The sequence below is a fragment of the Chlorocebus sabaeus genome, chromosome 11 (assembly GCF_047675955.1).
Source record: "Chlorocebus sabaeus isolate Y175 chromosome 11, mChlSab1.0.hap1, whole genome shotgun sequence".
NCBI lineage: Eukaryota > Metazoa > Chordata > Mammalia > Primates > Cercopithecidae > Chlorocebus > Chlorocebus sabaeus.
This window is the reverse complement of record NC_132914.1, coordinates 34,771,634-34,792,856: the sequence shown is the minus strand read 5'-3', so window position 1 is coordinate 34,792,856 and position 21,223 is coordinate 34,771,634.

Sequence of the window (21,223 nt, the reverse complement as noted above, 5' to 3'; positions counted from 1 at the left end):
TAATCATCAGCTACTTTGAAGAGAATTTAAAAAGAAAGTATAAGAAGAAGAAAAAAGAGACATTTGGCCCTGGACATGTTCCTTGTAGGTACCATTTTATTCTCCCTTAGTATCTATCATTATTATATTAATATTATTATTTAATGTTGATTTAGTGAAAGATTAATTTATACTTAGTTTTTCCATTTATTCATCTCCCATTTACTCCTCAAACTAGAGCCCACATATTTCTCACTCCTCCATCAAAAAACAAGCAAAAAACTCAACCTATCAAAAAATAAACACTGGGTAATTTTCTTTCTCTTTCATGATCTTTCAGCAATATATGGCAGGTTTATTCTTTTCTTAACTAGCTTTCTTCATGCTTCTATAACAGTTTATTGTTGTTGATTATTTTGTAGGTTACCTATTATCTATCTATATTTTATTAATATTTCCCCAAAGCTTTTCCTGGCCCCATTCCTAAGCTCCTGGAGTGATTTCATGAACTCTTGTCACTTCTGTCATAAGAGTATAGAGTATTGAGACAATATAGAGTTATGGTTAAGAGTAAAATCTCTAGAATAAGACTTGCTGGTTTCAAATCCCAACTCTAGGCAAGTTAATCTTGACATATATCAATTGCCTCTTCTGTGTAAGAGGAAACATAATAGTAACAATCTCAGGTTTGTTGTGAAGACTAAATTAATATATGTAAATAGTTTTTAAAATTCCTGGTATATAATAAAATAACATAAATATTAGATCATATTGAAACTAGTACTTTTTATGTTGATAAATTTCGTTTATCTATCTGTATTAGTCCATTTTCATGCTGCTGATAAAGACATACCTAAGACTGGGAAGAAAGAGAGGTTTAATGAACTTACAGTTCCATGTGGCTGGGGAGGCCTCACAATCATAGTAGGAGGCAAGGAGGAGCAAGTCGCATCTTACATGGATGGCAGCAGGCAAAAAGAGCAGGTGCAAGGGAACACCTCTTTTTAAAACCATCAGATCTCATGAGACTTATTCACTATCATGAGAACAGCACAGGAAAGACCTGCCCCCATGATTCAATTACCTCCCACTGGGTCTTTCCTACAACACATGGGAATTCAAGATGAGATTTGGGAGGGGACACAACGAAACCATATCACTTTCTATCCCAAAATTTATCATCTCAGATTTTTTTCTTCTTTTATGATCATTCCATTTTTTAATGCACAAATATAGTCTATATTTTAAAACAATGTAACATATAAGAATTATCTGCCTCAGCATTTAATATTCATTTAATATTTCTGTCAGCTATATGATGCATACTCCCAGTCAAAAATCAGAGATTCATAACTTTATTTTTAAATGAGTGAACAGTGTTCTCATATGTGATACACTGCACTTTAATATTCTACAGTTGGACATGTGTATTGTAATCCAGTGTATTTCTATAATATTAATTTTAAAAGTATTTGTTGAATATTAATGGTTAGAAAATTGATAGACTAGAGAGCTATTCATTTTCTTACCGTTCAAGTACATAGTTTGCAATTTAGAACTCAAAGACCAAGAATACTACTACAGGGGCAGCACACTTGCGTAGATATTGGTTGGGAAGCCAGCACTGCTATTGAAGATGTGCTTAAATGTCAAGCCCCCAACTACCTTTGATCCTAGAATTACTTGTAGCCATTATTCCATTCCTGCAAGAATACAGTATAAAGTGAGATACAATAACAATTATTTTAGTTTGTTTTGGACAGCAAGGTACCTAGAAAGATAAGAATCACCATAAAACATGAATGTTTCAAAGATCTGTGCAGACTTCTGGCAAGGACATTTCCTGTTTTCAAAGATGAACTGGTGAATCTAGTAAATAGAGAAATTCAAAGAAGACATTCAATAAGACTTTCTAAATTAGGTTTTTGAGAGTTTCTAAGGCATGACAGAGGCTTGGAGTACTGGAGTAGCCATGTTTCATAAAGCAGGCACTGATATTTTTAAAGTAAGAATGCTAAGGTGACTCATTTTGTTGAGGCTGCAAGGCGGATATCTCAGCTAGAATGCCTTGGGCGACTGCAAAATCTCAATGGCAGTGGCAAGATACTGAACATGGCTTAACAGTTTCTAAAAATAAGTCATTAAGCTAATTCTTAAGTAATATAAGCTGAATATACAGTTAACAGATCAACCCCTCCCCTTTCTTCCCCATTCTCAGCTTACTCAATAGGAAGACAAAAAAGATCAAGATGCTTATGATAATCCACTTGCACTTAATAAATAGTAAATATATTCTCTCTTTCTTAAAATTTTCTTAGTAAATTTTGTAAAAATACAGCATATAACATGCAAAATATGTGTTAATCAACTGCTTATATTATCAGTGAAGCTTCCAGTCAACAGTAGGCTATTAGTAAAGTTTTTGAGGAATCAAAAGTTATAGGCAGATTTTCTACTGTGCAGGGCTCAACACACCTAACCCTAATTGTTATAGGGTCAACTGCAATTATTTTTCTCCTTTATAGATTGATTACTTGCCAGGCAACATACTGGCTCTGAGGACTGAAATGTAAATAAGATATGGTCTGATGTCTCAGAAGTCATGGTCTAACAGCAGATGTGGACATATAAACAATTAATAGTACTTTCCAATTAGAAAAAGAAAAATGGTATTTCAGAGCATAGGGATCATGTGCACAAAAGCACAGTGCCAAGACCCTGTTATGACATATTTGGTAACTGGACAGACATGTTAGCCTTCTAGGAATGAAAGTTAACAAAATCAAACAACTCTGAAAGAAAAAGAATAGCAAAAAAGCCCTAATATTCTGTCTTTGACAATCCCCTCTCCTTCAGCAAGCACAAATGCTCAGTGAGAAGACAGTATTCAAAGTTCTCTTCTTCTTTCTGGAATACTTTATCAAATTATTATATTAGTGCAATTATTATATTAGTATAATTCCTGGTGATCCCTCATATAGTAAGAATTATGTATTACTATGTGAAGACTTTTTTAAAAGTTTACAACATATCCTTCCATCATATATGTAGTAATTTTGCTATTTGATTGTATATTTGGGCAACATTGAAAGGATTTAAGTTTGTGTCTCTATTGACTTTTGATAGGAAATGCTCGTACTGTGAGATGCATAGAACATTTCCCAACTTTTCACCTAACTCTCACTCATTCTTCATGCCTCTCCCTAAATGTGACTTTCCATAGCAAGCCTTTCCCGGCCTCTTAGACTATTTTTACTCCCAGATTATACTCTTTTCGTGTCATCATAAGAATCATGCTTTACTACAATTCTTCATGAGATTATTTTTCTCTCTCACTCTGAAACTATAACCAGGGAGCCATACCCTTTTTACTTAACTTTGTATACCCAGAATCCTGCTCTCTCACGTCAACTAAAACCATTAAGTGATAGAGTCTATTAATCAGCCATGGCCTTAAAAGTAGTTTTTCCTGAGATTAATGGCACGTGACAGTAATATGGCCTCGGTTGACACATATTTGAAGAATAGTAGAGTTTAAGCAGCACAATCTCTTTTCCGGGAACACAGCAAAAACAAACCTGCATATTTGAATATCAAATTCAGTGTTTTTAGCAGGGTATTCAAGGTAACTGAGCTAACCAGTCACAGAAAGGTCAGTCTTACTGTTTGGGCAATGTGATGAGGGATACAAGTAGCGACATTTCAAAACTGATTGAATCAAACAGTAGAATATTAGTCACTGGCTATGATTCTGTCCTGGCAGGAGAATGAACTGGCTAACTTAACCACTGTCAGAACTCTATATGGTTTGAAGAAATCTCTATTATAACAGAACTCTATATGGTTTGAAGAAATCTCTATTATAATACAGGACTTTTAAAGTTTATGATATATCATTATCCTAAAACATTGCGGTACAGATGTAAATAGACGTGAATGGAAATATCCTCCTTCAGCCTATAACTCACAACCCCAAATTACTACCCTTCCCTGAAGTAGCTACTGTTAATCATTTGTTGTGTGTTCTTAAAATTATTTAGATATATTTGCATGTGTGTAGAGAGTACATTTTTATATCACTGATATAGATTTAATTCCTTATATATTAAATAGCTGTGTTGTATATTTTATAGTATATATGTCTATAATTTAACCATTTTCCCATTATTCAATCTTTTGGTTACCTAAAGATTTTTGCAGTAATATAAAATACTGGAGTAAATATTTTTTAAGTTCAGACATCTTTGTGCACAGAATATAGATTTCTTTTAGATACCAAAGACTGGAAATCCAGATGGAAAGACATCTGTGTGTTTAAGTTTTGCTGAAATTATTTTAAAAAGGCCTTTCCTTTAGTCTCATCAGTTAGTTGAACATGGGTGTACATATTTCTCCACACTTCATCAATTTGAATATTATTCATCTTTCAGGGAGGCTAAAATACCTCATTTTATTTTGGTTGTATTTCCATCATAATAAGTACAATCGAGTGTTTTTTATACATTTCTTTTTTCTTCTTTTACTAACGACCTGTTCATAACTCTTGCCCATTTTTCTATTGTTTTTTTCTCAGTGACTTGAATGAACTTTTAAAATATACCATGGCTATTATTTGTTAGATGTGTTGCAAATGTTTTCTCTCAATTTGTTACTTTTTCATAACTTTGTCAAGATGTCCTTTATTATGTAGGATGTATATTTCTTTTTCATAATTCTGAAAGTTTTAAGAAAGTCATTCCTACCTACAAGACAGCCTAACATTTAGGCTAAAATTTTCTTTTTAGATTTATTACTGAATATTTTTAAAAATTTGATTACTCCTGGATGTTGAGTGAAAACAAGAAAGCCTATCTTATATTTGTTAATGGAGGAATTCACCTATATTTTTACAGTGCTTGATTAGATTTTCTTAGGATTTCAATATTTGTGGGGGTTTTTTTTTTTTGGTAATTTATTTGTATGTCTGCAGTGAATAATGGATCAATTTAACCTTTATATGGTTATCCAGTGCCCTAACTTTATTTATTAAAAATCTGTCTCAGTCACAGAAATGAGAGATATCCACTTAATCATATGTGTATCTTTTGAGTCATATCATGTCACATATCTATTTCCGAACCTTCTATTCTATTTCATTGGTTTGTCCACTCATGTGCCAGTGTCACACTGTTTTAATTATAAAGGCTTTATATGTTTAACATATGATTGAGTGAATTCCTCTCCCATAGCCTTTCAATATTTTCCTAGTTATTTGTGCACATTTATTTTTCCAAATCAAATTTAATATTAATTCATCTAGCTTCAGAATAAATGCTAATTAGTATTTAGTTGGGAACGTATTACATGCATAGATTAATTTAAGGAACATTAACTTATTTATAATTTTGAGATGTCCTGTATATACACAAGCAGTGTCTACTTGTTCAGTTCTATATATATATATATATATATACATATTTTTGAGATAGGATCTTACTCTGTTTCCCAGGCTGGAATGCAGTAGCATGATCTTGGGTCACTGCAACCTCCGCCTCCTGGGTTCAAGTGATTCTTGTGCCTCAGCCTCCCAAGTAGCTGGGACTATGGGCATGCACCACCACACCCAGCTAATTTTTATACTTTCAGTAGAGATGGGGTTTTGCCATGTTGGCCAGACTGATCTCAAATTCCTGGCCTTGAGTTATCTTCCTGCTTTGGCCTCCCAAAGTGCTGGGTCAATTTAATTTTTGGGCTTTCTGGAAATATTTTATAGATTTTTATATAAGTTTTGAACATTTTAATCTATTTTTTTCTGTAAAGGAAATTTTCCCTTACATTATAACTTTAAACTGGTTATTATTTGTATACGTGATGCTATTGTTTTATCATTGATTCTTTAAGAGTTTTCAGATATACTATTGCATGATTAACATATATGTCAATATAATAAGATAAATTAGCCAATACAGTTAGATAAAACAAATGAAACAGAATAAAACTATAAGCATATTATAGTTTTATATATTACATCTATGTTTCACTTTAAATGAGATGGTAGATTTTTGGAGATATACAAAAGTTGCAGAAGCAGAAATTTATTCTCTTTTCTTGAGAGTTTTTATTAGAAATGTAGAAATATTCAATTTTGTCAAGTGGTTTTTCACTGTCTATAGAAATAATGATACAATTTTTTTCTCATTCATCTTATTATATTGTGATAATACATAGTGTTAAACTATGCTTAGATTCATGGTATAAATTCTACTTAGTCATACTATATTGTTTCCTTAATGCAACATTAAAGTCAAACAGATAAAATTTACTTAGAATTATTTCCTCAATACTCATAAGCAAAACTGTTCTGTAATTTTCTTTTGTTTCTGTGCTATCTTTGTCAGGTTTGGGTATCAACATCGTTCTAGCTTCATAAAAATAATTGTGAAGTTTTCTTTTTTTTAATACTCTGAAAAAATTTATTGAGCATTTGAAATGTCTGACCTCAAAAAGTTTAAATTTATCTTGACTCCAAATGAGCCTGTGCATTTCTGTTAGTTGGACCCTTGTTGAAATTTTCTTCTTCATCTGTGAGAGTTGATCTTTTATATGCTTTCGATTTTGGTAACCTGTATTTTCCTAAGAAATTTTGTGTTTCATGCCGGGCGCGGTGGCTCAAGCCTGTAATCCCAGCACTTTGGGAGGCCGAGACGGGCGGATCACGAGGTCAGGAGATCGAGACCATCCTGGCTAACCTGGTGAAACCCCGTCTCTACTAAAAAATACAAAAAACTAGCCGGGCGAGGCGGCGGGCGTCTGTAGTCCCAGATACTCGGGAGGCTGAGGCAGGAGAATGGCGTGAGCCCGGGAGGCGGAGCTTGCAGTGAGCTGAGATCCGGCCACTGCACTCCGGCCTGGGCGACAGAGTGAGACTCCGTCTCAAAAAAAAAAAAAAAAAAAAAAGAAATTTTGTGTTTCATTTAGGCTTTCCAATGTACTCGCATGGGGGAGCTCAAAGTAATCATATATACATGATTACATATATATGATATGTACAGTGATAGTCTTTCTTTATGTGTCAACTTGACTGGGTTACAGTCCTCAGTTATTTGATCAAACATTAAGGTAGGTGCTTATCACTGTCCCCCCATTGTCAACTTGGCACCCTACAGGTTTCCTTAAATCTTAATCACCAAATAAGACAACAATAAACTCACACTTTAACATAGCATAACTATCTCGAAAACAACCTAAAACATGTTAATCCTTTCCCAAAGGGAATGCAAAGTACGTGATATTCCTTCTTCTCCTTTGATATCCTTTAACTTAAATGCTGTGATATCAAGTAAATCATTATTACTATGTCTTATGTTAGATGATAAGAAAAGAAAAAATAGTTAATATACATAAATATATTCATAACAAAATAAGAAAGAAATGCTGATAAATATGAGAGTACTTATTTCTGTACATGGTCACATAGTCATGGTTGGTATTTCTAACTACCTTCTGCTACCTATTCCATATTACCTTTGCTCTCTGCAAGAACTTCAGTTGGTGTGATTCTATGCAGGACAGAAGGATCCACACATTCATTCGTGAAGGTGATGACCCATTAGTAATCGTACCTGAATTGTGGGTGCAGTGATTTGCCTGCCACTTCACTTCTCTTATGGATCCAAGCAGAGTTGATTTTTCAGATTTTTTTTTCCAACCTTTTACTTGTTAAAACAGAGTGGCAACTTTCAGTTCCTTTCATATGGAAACAGAAACTGGAAGTCCCTTTATTATTCTTTTTATTGCCCAATAACATCCTGTGGTATAGACACACTACATTTTATTTACCTTTCTTTAATCAATTGATAGACATTTGTTTTTTCACTTTTTTTTGCATAATGCTGCTATGAATATTCATGTACAAGTTTTTGTGTGGACATAGGTTTTCATTTCTCTCGTATAGATACTGAAAGATGGAAATACTAAGTCATTCTATGTTTAACCTTTTGAGAAACTGTCAGATTGTTTTTTAAAGTAGTACCATTTTGCATTCTTACTAGTAGTGTATAATGGTTCCAACATCACCACATGCTTGCCAACTCCTATTACCTGTCTTTTTGACTGAAGATATCATAGTGGTGTGAAGCAATATTTTGTAGTTTTTATTTGCATTTTTCTGATAATAGTGTTGACCATCTTTTCCTGTGTTCATTGGACACTGGCATACATTCTTCGGAGAAATTTTTATAGAGAACCTTTGTCCTTTTAAAATTTGGTTGGTATGTCTTTTTCTTCTTAAGTTGTAAGCATTCCTTGTGAGAGATAGGATTTGCCAAAATTTTCTTCCATCCTGTGGACAGCCATTTCATTTTCTTGATGTTATCCTTTGTAACACAAAAATGTTAATTTTCATGGTGTCCAATTTATCTAATTTTTTTATTGTGTTGCTTTCGTGTTTGGTGTCATATCTAAGGAAACATTGCCTAAGTCAAGTTCATGGAGATTTATACCTTTTTTTTTTTTTTTTACCAATAGCTTAATAATTATAGCTCCCAAATTTTGGTCTTTGATTCATTTTGAATTAATTTTGTGATTGATATAAACTATAATTCCATGATGGGAGGCTTGAGGGATCATGATGGATGAGAGGCAAGGCTAGACTGCAGCTCCGGACAGAGCAGTGTGCAATCATGAATTTTAGCTCCAGATCGACTCCAAGAATAAACCAGCAATCTTGAGAGGACCCACAAACCCTCTGAAGGAAGCAGACTGCTCCTGCAGGACCTGAGAGATGCTTCAAATACTATAAGTGCCCCAACTGTGAAAGTGGGAAAGGGAGACCCTCTTCTCACAAACACACACCTCCACTGCAGAAGTTGAAGGTCTGTTTGTGGGAGAAGTTCCGGACTTTACCTGGAGCTCAGTCAAGTTAGAGAGCCAAGCCAAACAAAATACAGGGGTGGGGTGGAGGAGGCAGTGGAGGGGCCCTGGGAGCTCAGTGGGTCCCTAAGCAGCCCAATCCTGCCTAGCACCACAGGGATTCATCAGGAAGGTGGCCAGAGGAGCAGGGGATAAAACTCCACAGGGAGAAGGAATTCTCTAACTGAACTTGGTAACAATTTGAATGGGGCAAGAAGCCTCCTGGCCAGAAGTTGGGGGAGGGTGTAAATCTGGTGTGTACACTTCACAGACAGGGGGAAGAACTAAAGCCCTTTCCTTTCACAGCTGGGAAGCGCAAAGCCTCTGGCAAGTTTTCAAGCCCATCTCACCCTCCACCTGGAAACAGAATTGGGGCTGTTGGGGAGGTGTGGTGGGAGTGAGACTGGCCCCTCAGTTTGTGTGGGAGCTGGGTGAGGCCTGTGACTGCAGGCTTTCCCCTACTTCCCTGATAACCTGCATGACTCAGCAGAGGCTGACATAATCCTGCTAGGTACACAACTCCAGTAGTCTGGGAATCTCACCCCCATTCTCCATAGCAACCACAGACTCTCCACCCAAGGAGAGTGTGAGCTCATACAGGCCTAGCCCCATCCCCACCTGATGGTCCTTCCCTATCCACCCTGGTAGCATTTAATCTTGGGAGTTCTAGAGCCCCACCCACTGACAATCCCTCTCCACACCACTACAGCTGATACTTTCTGGAAAGTGCCACCTCCTGGCAGGAGGTCAACCAGCATAAAAATAGGGCATTCAAATAGGGAATGCCTCAGCTTTTGCCCATTCAGTATGATATTGGCTGTGGGTTTGTCATAAATAGCGCTTATTATTTTGAGATATGTTCCATTAATTACTAGTTTATTGAGAGATGCTAGCATGAAGGAGTGTTGCATTTTATCAAAGGCCTTTTCTGCATCTATTGAGATAATCATGTGGTTTTGTCATTGGTTCTGTTTATATGATGGATTATGTTTATTGATTTGTGTATGTTGAACCAGCCTTGTATCCCAGGGATGAAGCTGACTTAATCATGGTGGATAAGCTTTTTAATGTGCTGCTGGATTCAATTTGCCAGTATTTTACTGAGGATTTTCACATTGATGGTCATCAGGGATCTTGGCCTAAAATTGTCTTTGTTGTGTCTCTGCCAGGTTTTGGAATCAGGATGATGCTGGACTCATAAAATGAGTTAGTGACGATTCCCTTTTTTTCTATTGTTAGGAATAGTTTCAGAAGGAATGGTACCAGCTCCTCTTTGTACCTTTGATAGAATTCAGGTGTGAATCCGTCTGGTCCTGGGGTTTTTTTGGTTGGTAAGCTACTAATTACTGCCTCCATTTCAAAACTTATTATTTGTCTATTCAGGGATTTGATTTCTTCCTAGTGTAGTCTTGTAGGGGTGTATGTGTCCAGGAATTTATTCATTTCTTGTAGATTTCCTAGTTTATTTGCATAGAAGTGTTTTTAGTATTCTCTGATGCTAGTGTATTTCTGTGGGATCAGTGGTAATATCCCCTTTATCATTTTGTATTGTGTCTATTTGATTCTTCCTCTTTTCTTCTGTATTAGTCAGGTTAGCAGTCTATCTATTTTGTTAATCTTTTTTTTTAAAAAAAAAAATCAGCTTCTGGATTCATTGAATTTTTGAAGGGGTTTTTGTGTCTCTCTCTTTCAGTTCTGCTCTGATCTTAGTTATTTCTTGACTTCTACTAGCTTTTGAATTTGTTTTTTCTTCCTTCTCTAGTTCTTTTAATCATGATGGTAGGGTGTTGATTTTAGATCTTTGCTACTTTCTGATGTGGGCATTTAGTGCTATAAATTTTTCTCTAAATACTGATTTAGCTGTATCCCAGATATTCTGGTATGTTATCTCTTTATTCTCACTGGTTTCAAAAAACTTCATTATTTCTGCCCTCTCTCACCACTCCTATTCAACATAATATTGGATATTCTGGCCAGAGCAATCAGGCAAAAGAAGGAAAAAAGGGTATTCAAATAGGAAGAGTAAAAGTCAAATTATCTCTATTTGCAGATGTCATGATCGTATATTTAGAAAACCCCCTCATCTCAGCCCCAAAACTCTTTAAGCTGATAAACAACTTCAGCAAAGTTTCAGGATACAAAATCAATGTGCAAAAATCACAAATATTTCTATACATCAGGAATACATAAACAGAGAGCCAAGTCATGAGTGGACTCCCATTTACAACTGCTACAAAGATAATAAAATACCTAGGAATACAAATTACAGGGGACACGTAGGACCTCTTTAAGGAGAACTATAAACCACTGCTCAAGGAAATAAGAGAGAACACAAACAAATGGAAAAACATTCCATGCTCATGGATAGGAAGAATCAATATCCTGAAAATGGCCATACTGCCCAAAGTAATTTATACATTTAATGCTATTCCCATCAAGCTACCCCTGACTTTCTTCACAGAACTAGAAAAAACTACTTTAAATTTCATATGCAACAAAAAAGAACCTGTATAGCCAAGACAATTGTAAGCAAAAAGAACAATATTGAGGCATCACACTATCTGACTTAAAACCATACTACAAGACTACAGTAACCAAACGGCATGGTACTGGTACCAAAACAGATATACCATACTGGTACCAAAACATATACAATCATCCGAGCTTCGAAAATTATGACAAAAACAAGCAATGAGGAAAGGATTACCTATTTAATAAATGGTGTTGGGAAAACTGGCTAGCCATATACAGAAAACAGAAACTGGATCCCTTCCTTACACCTTATACAAAAATTAACTCAAGATGGATTAAAGACGTAAATGTAAAACCTAAAACCATAAAAACTCTAGAAGAAAACTTAGGCAACACCATTCAGGACATAGGCATAGACAAAGACTTCATGACTAAAAAACCAAAAGCAATTGCAACAAAATCCAAAATTGACAAGTGAGATTTAATTAAACTATAGAGCTTCTTCTCAGCAAAAGAAACTGTCATCAGAGTGAACAGGCAACCTACAGAATGGGAGAAAATTTTTGCAATCTATCCATCTGACAAAGGTGTAATATCCAGAATCTACAAGGAACTTAAACAAATTAAAAACAAACAAACAACAACAAAAAAAAAAATCAAAAAGTGGGCAAAGGATTTGAACAGACATTTCTCAAAAGAAGATATTTATGTGGTCAACAAACATGAAAAAAAGCTCATCATCACTGATCATTAGAGAAATGCAAATCAAAACCACAATGAGATACAATTTGATAACAGTTAGAATGGCGATTATTAAAAAGATCAAGAAACAACAGATGCCTTGAGGATGAGGAGAAATAGGAATGCTTTTACATTGTTGGTGACAGTGTAAATTAGTTCAACCACTGTGGAAGACAGTGTGGCAATTCCTCAAGTATCTAGAACCAGAAATACCATTTGACCCAAGAATCTCATTACTAGGTATATACCCAAAGGATTATAAATCATTCTACTATAAAGACACATGCACATGTATGTTTATTGCAACACTATTCACAATAGCAAAGACTTGGAACTAACCCAAATGCCCATCAATGTAGACTGGATAAAGAAAATGTGACACATCTACACCACGGAATACTATGTAGCCATAACAGAGAATGAGTTCATGTCCTTTGTAGGGACATAAATGAAGCTGGAAACCATCATTCTCAGCAAACTGAGACTGGAACAGAAAACCAAACACCACATGTTCTCACTCATAAGTGGGAGTTGAACAATGAGAACACATGGTCACAGGGAGGGAAACATCATACACTGGGGCCTGTTGGGTGGTTGGGCAAAAGGGGAGGGAGCACATTAGAACAAATACCTAATGCATGCTGGACTTAAAACCTAGATGACGAGTTGATAGGTGTAGCAAACCACTTTGGCACATGTTTACCTACGTAATAAACCTGCACGTTTAGCACATGTATCACAGAACTTAAAGTAATATATATTTTTTAAAATAGAGCATTAAACCACCAAAGCTAAGGACTCTCATGCCATGACAACCTCTGCCACCTCCACTGGAACAGGTGCTGGTATCCATGGCTGAGAGACCCAGAAACAGTTCACAATAGAGGACTCTATGCAGGCAACCCCCAGTACCAGCTCAGAGCCAGGTAGATTTACTTGGTGGCTAGAACCAGAAGAGAGACAACAATCACTGCAGGTTTCCTCACTGGAAGCCACATCCACAGGAAAAGGGGGAGAATTCTACATCAAAGGAACACTCCATGTGTCAAAAAAATCTGAACAACAGACTTCAGCCCTAGACCTCCCCACTGACAGAGCCTTCACAAATGAGAAGAAACTAGAAAACTGACTCTGGTAATATCACTAAACAAGGGTCTTCAATGCCCCGAAAATATCACACTAGTTCACCAGCAATGGATCCAAACCAAGAAGAAATCCTTAATTTACCTGAAAAATAATTCGGAAGATTAGTTATTAAGCTAATCAGGGAGGCACCAGAGAAAGGCAAAGCCCAATGCAATGAAATTAGAAAACAATACAAGAAGTGGAGGGAGAGATATTCCAGTAAATAGATAGCTTAAAGAAAAAACGATAAAAAATTCAGAAACTTTGGACATACTTTTAGAGATGTAAAATGCTCTGGAAAGTCTCAACAATAGAGTTGAACAAGTAGAAGAAAGAAATTCAGAACTCAAACACAAGATCTTCAAATTAACCAACTCCAGTAAAGACAAAGAAAAAAAGATAAGAAAATATGAACAAAGAATCCAAGAAGTCTGGGATTATGTTAAATGATAAAACCTAAGAATAATCAGTGTTCCTGAGGAAGAAGACAATTCTAAAAGCCTGGAAAACATATTAGGGGGAATAATCGAGGAAAACTTCCCCAGCCTTGCTAGAAACCTAGACACACAAATACAAAAAGCACAAAGAACACCTGGTAAATTCATCACAAAAAGATCTTCACCTAGACACATTGTCATCAAGTTATCCAAAATTAAGATGATGGAAAGAATCTTAAGAGCTGTCAGAAGCACTAAGTAACCTATAAAGGAAAACCTATCAGATTAACACCAGATTTCTCAGCAGAAACCCTACAAGCTAGAAGGGACTGGCATCCTATCTTCAGCTTCCTCAAACAAAACAATTCTCAGCAAAAAATTATGTATCCAGTGAAACTAAGCATCATATATGAAGAAAAGATAGTCATTTTCAGACAAACGATTGCTGAGAGAATTTGCCATTACTAAGCCACCACTACAATAACTGTTAAAGGAGCTCTAAATCTTGAAACAAATTCTGGAAACACATCAAAACAGTACCTCTTTAAAATATAAATCACACAGAACATATAAAACAAAAATACAAGTTAAAAAGCAAAAACAGAAAACAAACAAACAAAAAAAACCCCAAAGTACACAGGCAACAAAAAGCATGATGAAAGGAATGGTACCTCACATTTCATTACTAATATTTAATGTAAATGGCTTAAATGCTGCACCTAAAAGATACAGAACCACAGAATGGATAAGAACTCACCAACCAATTATTTGCTGCCTTTAAGAGACTCACCTAACACATAAGGACTCACATAAACTTAAATGAAAAGGGTGGAAGAAGGCATTTCATGCAAATGGACACCAAAAGCAAGCTATTCTTATATCAGATGAAACCAACTTTAGAGCAATAGCAGTTAAAAGAGACAAAAAGGGACATTATGTAATGGTAAAAGGCCTTTTCCAACAGGAAAATATCACAATCCTAAACATATATGTACCCAACACTGGAGCTCCCAAATTTATAAAACAATTACTAATAGACATAAGAAATGAGATAGGCAGCAACACAATAATAGTGGGGGACTTCAATACTCCACTGACAGCACTAGACAGGTCATCAAGACAGAAAGTCGACAAAGAAACAGTAGCTTTAACCATACCTTGGAGCAAATGGACTTAAGGGATATATACAGAACATTTCATCCAACAACTGCAGAATACACATTCAATTCAGCAATGCATGGAACTTTCTCCAAGATAGACCATGTGATAGGCCATAAAGTGAGCCTCAACACATTTAAGAAAATTGAAATTATATAAAGCATTCTTTCAGACTACAGTGTAATAAAACTGGAAATCAACTCCAAAGGAACCTTCAAAACCATGCAGATACGTGGAAATTGAATAACCTGCTCCTGAGTGAGTATTGGGTCAAAAATGAAACCAACATGGAAATTAAAAAATTCTTTGAACTGAATGACAATAATGACACAACCTATCAAAACCACTGGGATACAGCTAAGGCGGTTCTAAGAGGAAAGTTCATAGTGTTAAATGCCTACGTCAAAAAGTCTGAAAGAGCACAGACAATCTAAGGACACCTCAAGGAACTAGAGAAACAAGAACAAACCAAACCCAAGCCCAGCAAAAGAAAGGAAATAAGCAAGATCAGAGTAGAACTAAATGAAATTAAAACAAATAAAAAAATACAAAAGATTAATGAAACAAAAAGCTAGTTCTTTGAAAAGATAAGTGAAATTGATAGAACATTAGCAAGATTAACCAAGAAAAGAAGAGAGAAAATCCAAATAATCTCATTAAGAAAAAAAACAGAAGATATTACTACTAACAACCCTGAAATACAAAAGATTATTCAAGGCTACTATGAACACCTTTATGCACATGAACTAGAACACCTAGAAGAGATAGATAAATTCATGGAAAAATACAACCCTCCTACCTTAAATCAGGAAGAATTAAATACCCAGAACAGATGAATAACAAGAAGATAGATTGAAATGGTAATTAAAAAATTACAACAAGAAAAAGTCCAGGGCTAGATGGAGTCACAGCAGAATTCTATCAGACATTCAAAGAAGAATTGATATCAATCCTTTTGACACTATTCCACAAGACAGAGAAAGAGGGAAATGTCTCTAATTCATTCTATAAAGCCTGCATCACCCTAATATCAAAATCAGGAAAGGACACAACCAAAAAAGAAAACCACAGACCAATATCCTTGATGAACATAGACACTAAAATCCTTAACAAAATACTAGCTAAATGAATCCAGCAACATATCAAAAATATAATCCACCATAATCAAGCAGGTTTCATACCAGGGATGCAGGGATGGTTTAACATACGCAAGTCAATAAATGTGATACACCACATAAACAGAATTATAAACAAAAATCACATGATCATCTCAATAGATGCAGAAAAAACATTCAACAAAATGCAGTATGCCTTTATGATTAAAACTCAGCAAAATCAGCATATGAGGGACATACCTCAATGTAATTAAAGCCATTTATGACAAACCCACAGCCAACATAATACTAAATGGGGAAAAGTTGAAAGGATTCCCTCTGAGAACTAGAACAAGACAAGTTGCCCACTCTCACCACTCTTCAACATAGTACTAGGAGTCCTAACCAGAGCAATCAGACAAGAGAAAGAAATAAAAGGCATCAAAATTGGTAAACAGGAAGTCAAACTGTCACTATTTGCTGACGACATGATTTTTTACCTTGAAAACCCTAAGGACTCCTTCAATAAGCTCCTAGAACTGATAAAGTAATTCAGCAAAATTTCTGCATACAAGATGTACACAAATCACTAGCTCTTCTATACACCAGCAGCAACCAAGCAGAGAATCAAATCAAGAACTCAACCCCTTTTACAATAGCTGCAAAATAAATAAATAAATAAATAAATAAATAAATAAAATTCTTAGAAATATTCCTAACAAAGGAGGTGAAAGGCCTCTACAAGGAAAACTACAAAACACTGCTAAAAGAAATCATAGATGACACAAATGAAAACACATCCCATGCTCATGGATGGGTAGACTCAATATTGTGAGAATAACCTTACTGCCAAAAGCAATCTACAAATACAGCACAATCCCCATCAAAATACCACCATCATTCTTCACAGTGTCAAAAAAAATATTCTAAAATCCACATGGAACCAAAAAAAAAAAAAAAAAAAAAAAAAAAAAAAGCCCACAGTCAAAGCAAGACTAAGCAAAAAAGAACAAATCTGGAGGCATCACACTACCTGATTTCAAACTATACTACAAGGCCATAGTCACCAAAACAGCATGGTACTGGTATAAAAATAGGCACATAGACCAATGTAATAGAATAGCAAACCCAGAAATAAACCAAAATACTTACAGCCAATTGATCTTCAACAAAGCAAGCAAAAACATAAAGTGGGGAAAAGACACCCTTTTCAACAAATGGTGCTGGGATAATTGGCTAGCCACATTTAGGAGAATGAAACTGGATCCTCATCTCTCACCTTTTACAACAATCAACTCAAGATGGATTAAAGAATTAAACCTAAGTCTTGAAGTTATAAAAATTCTAGAAGATAACTTTGGAAAAACCCTTCTAGACATTGGCTTAGGCAAAGATTTCATGACCAAGAACCAGAAAGCAAATGCAATAAAAACAAAGATAAATAGCTGGGACCTAATTAAACTAAAGAGCTTTTGTACAGCAAAAGGAAAAGTCAGCAAATAAACAGACAACCACATAGTGGGAGAAAATCTTCACAATCTATACATCTGACAAAGGACTAATATCCAGAATCTAAAACGAACTGAAACAAATCAGTAGGATAAAAACAAACAATCCCATCAAAAAGTGGGCTAAGGACATGAATAGACAATTCTCAAAAGAAGATATACAAATGGCCAATAAACAAATGAAAAAATGCTCAACATCACTAATGATCAGGGAAATGCAAATCAAAACCACAATGCAATCCCACCTCACTCCTGCAAGAATGGCCATAATCAAAAATTCAAAAAACAGTAGATGTTGGCATAGATGTGGTGAACAGGCAACACTTGTACACTGCTGGTGGGAATGTAAACTAGTACAGCCACTATGGAAAACAGTGTGGAGATTCCTTAAATAATGAAAAGTAGAGCTACCATTTGATCCAGCAATCCCACTCCTGGGTATCTACCCAGAGGAAAAGAAGTCATTACTCGAAAAAGATACTTGCACACACACACTTATAGCAGCACAATTTACAATTGCAAAATCATGGAACCAACCCAAATGTACATCAGTCAATGAGTGGATAAAGAATCTGTTATATATATTTTATATATATAACATTTATGTTATATATAACATTATTATATTATGTTATATATAACATAATATATATAACAACATATGTTATATATGTAACATAATGTATAACATATGTTATATATTATATATAACATATATATAACATTTTACATATGTAATTGATTCATTTTATTTCTTTATCATCTGCCTTTATTTCTCAGGTTCCATTTAAAAATAGTCTGTTATTTATTACCCAGGATCTCACCCCATTTTAGGTTTAAATGTAAATGTGTTCGAGCCACTGCAATGCCAAGTGAGGCCCACTGGTTATCCTTAAGAAGTTCCACAAAATTATACTATATTTTCAAAAGCATACTGAGCCAGATTTTCAAACTCTCTCTGTCTCTCTCTGTCTCAATCTCTCTCTCTCTCTCTCTCTCTATATATATATATATATATATATATATAGTGGAATACTATGCAGTCATAAAAAGGAATGAATTAACAGCATTTGCAGTGACGTGGATGAGACCAGAGACTATTATTCTAAGTGAAGTAACTCAAAAATGGAAAACAAAGCATCATATGTTCTCATTGATATGTGGAAGCTAAGCTTTGAGGACACAAAGACATAAGAATGATAAAATGGACTTTGGAGAGTTGGGGGTAAGAGTAGTATTGGGGCGAGGGATAAAATACTACAAATAGGGTACAGTGTTTCCTGCTCAGGTGATAAATGCACCAAAATCTCACAAACCACCACTAAAGAACTTACTCATACAACCGAATACCACCTATATCCCAATAACTTAAGGAAAAATAAAAAAATAAAAAATAATAAAATAAATAAAAAATAAAGTACCACTCCAAATTCTTTATTTTTTAAAAAAATGTGGCTTCCAGTTATCCCAGGACAATTTTTCATCAACTTTTCCTTCCCACTGAATTGTCTTGTCACCCCTTTCAAAATCAATTGACCACAAATGTGGTGGTGTATTTCTGGATTTTCAACTCTATTTCATTGATACATTTGTCTCTCCTCATACCAATACTACATTGGCTTGATTACTATAGCATTATAGTAAATTCTAAAATCAAAAAGTGTAAATCCTTCACATTTCTTTTTCTTTTTGAATACTGTTTTGGCTAAGCCCCTTGAATTTTCTTCTAAGCCCCTTGACTTTTCATATGAATTTTAGGATCAGCGTGCCAATGTATTCAAAAATGGCAGCTGAGATTTTTAAAGGAACTGTGTTATCTTGTAGTTTTATTACCATAGTCTCACACAGCAATTTAATCTACCTCTCATATGATACTTAACACAATTTGTCTTGAAATATAGTTGTTTATATTACAGTGTTATCTCCTTTTCTAGATTGTAAACTTCATGACAGTGAAAACTGTGTCTTATTCTTTAATTTCCTGAAAAGTCTTCAAAAATATTTGCAAAAACCAGATACTTAAAAATACTTAGCTTGTAGAAAATTTTTAAACTAGAACATGCTGAAGTCTAGTTGATAAGATATTTTTGGTCTTCTTCAAAGTGGATGTACATATGGTGCTGGTGCTCTTGAGCTGCTTCTCCAGCCTGCTCCCACACTTCGGAGTGTACTTTCACTTCAATGAACCTGTGGTTTCATTGCTTCTTGTATTGTTTCTTTTGTTGTTCTGTTATTTTGTTGCTTTGTGCATCTTTATCTTTTACTATTGAAGTATCCATTGTCAATTTGATCAATTACTGTCAAATAAGGACATGACCAGTTCGTTTTACAATATATGTATGATATACTTGGGAATGCCATTCTCTGCTTTCTATCTCTATGCTTATAAATTTCACTTTGAGTACAAGGCTTGTTCGTAGCTGCTATTTTATTTTAGTCATTTAATCAGTCTTTGCTTTCTGGCCAACTTGGCTTAACCATGCCCCTCCTCACCAAAGTAATCAAAACAAAAAGACAAGGAAGTACACATATTATTTTTTTTGTTCAGGAGTTCACAGAAATTTTAGTAAATGAATATAAGCATAATTTAAAATGGTTTAAAAATAGCAATATGCAGGTGGTTGAGTGTGGGTCATGATTCATGAACTATTCATAAACAGCAGGAAAATAATAGTTACTTTGTTCATGCCATCTTTTTGGCTAATGAAGAAAAAAAAAAAAAGTTTCTATGTGTAGCAATTTTCCAGCCAAAAAGAAATGGGTATCACTTTTAGGTTTTAATTGCCACATCTGTTTTTCCATGTAGTCATGGCATTAACACAATGGGACATGACTTAATGACTAGTAGACATAATATGCATTATTTTCCGCTCACAAAAAAATCTTGCCAAGAGACTCCCATACATGGAATAAAGGTCCAGGGAGTTTTTCGAACTGTAAACAGTGCTGATTCATCCATACCATGGTTAACAATGAATTACTTGACACATCTCTAATTAAAACCACCAGAGTGCTGTTTCTAGTCAACAGGAATCACACTGTGATCGGTGTGAACACATGCTTGCCAAGTTTCCGATTCTTGTCTGGCAATACAGACCCAGCTGGTGTAGAGTTCTTTATATTTGATCCTCTGACACGTAAAATTGACACATGCCTGACTAGCTGTTCACTGTGGTAATGTATGCAATTCCCTGACTGTTTTCCACTTGTATATTCTGAGCCACCTACTAAACATTATTTTTGTAAGTTAAGCAATTATTCTGATCTGTGTACTTGCATGCTATCCAAGTCCATTATCTACAAATCACATTCTGTAGTTTTATATGAGTACGTCTTCAATTATTTACAAGTAAAAGATGATTTATAATGGAATAGATATGCCAACAGGTGTGGCTAAATATACAAACAGTCCAACTCAATTTGTAACCAACATACATTAAATAGTTACTGCATACTTCTTGACTTCTTGATAGAGACAGACATTATTTTTATATCAATGTTCAGTATTCATGCCATTTATTAGTATAGTCTAAACTCCTCACTGATTATTTCAATATCCTCTCAGCCAGCCCTAGCTTTGTGATACTTTGCAGTTTTCCTTCTTTTCATATTATTTCTCTATTCTCCACTCAGACATGTTAGACAGTGTCATTCTGAGGAAGTCTAGGGACTGGAGACAGGAAGTCTTCACATCAGCCAACAACTGGTCCTGGATCAAGTCTTCATTTGCAAAGGGTGTAACCTTAGTTCAGCCTCCAATTGGTTGCAGGCCATCTTCCTTTACATGGGGTGTAGCCAGTAGAAAACCTCTAAAGGGTAC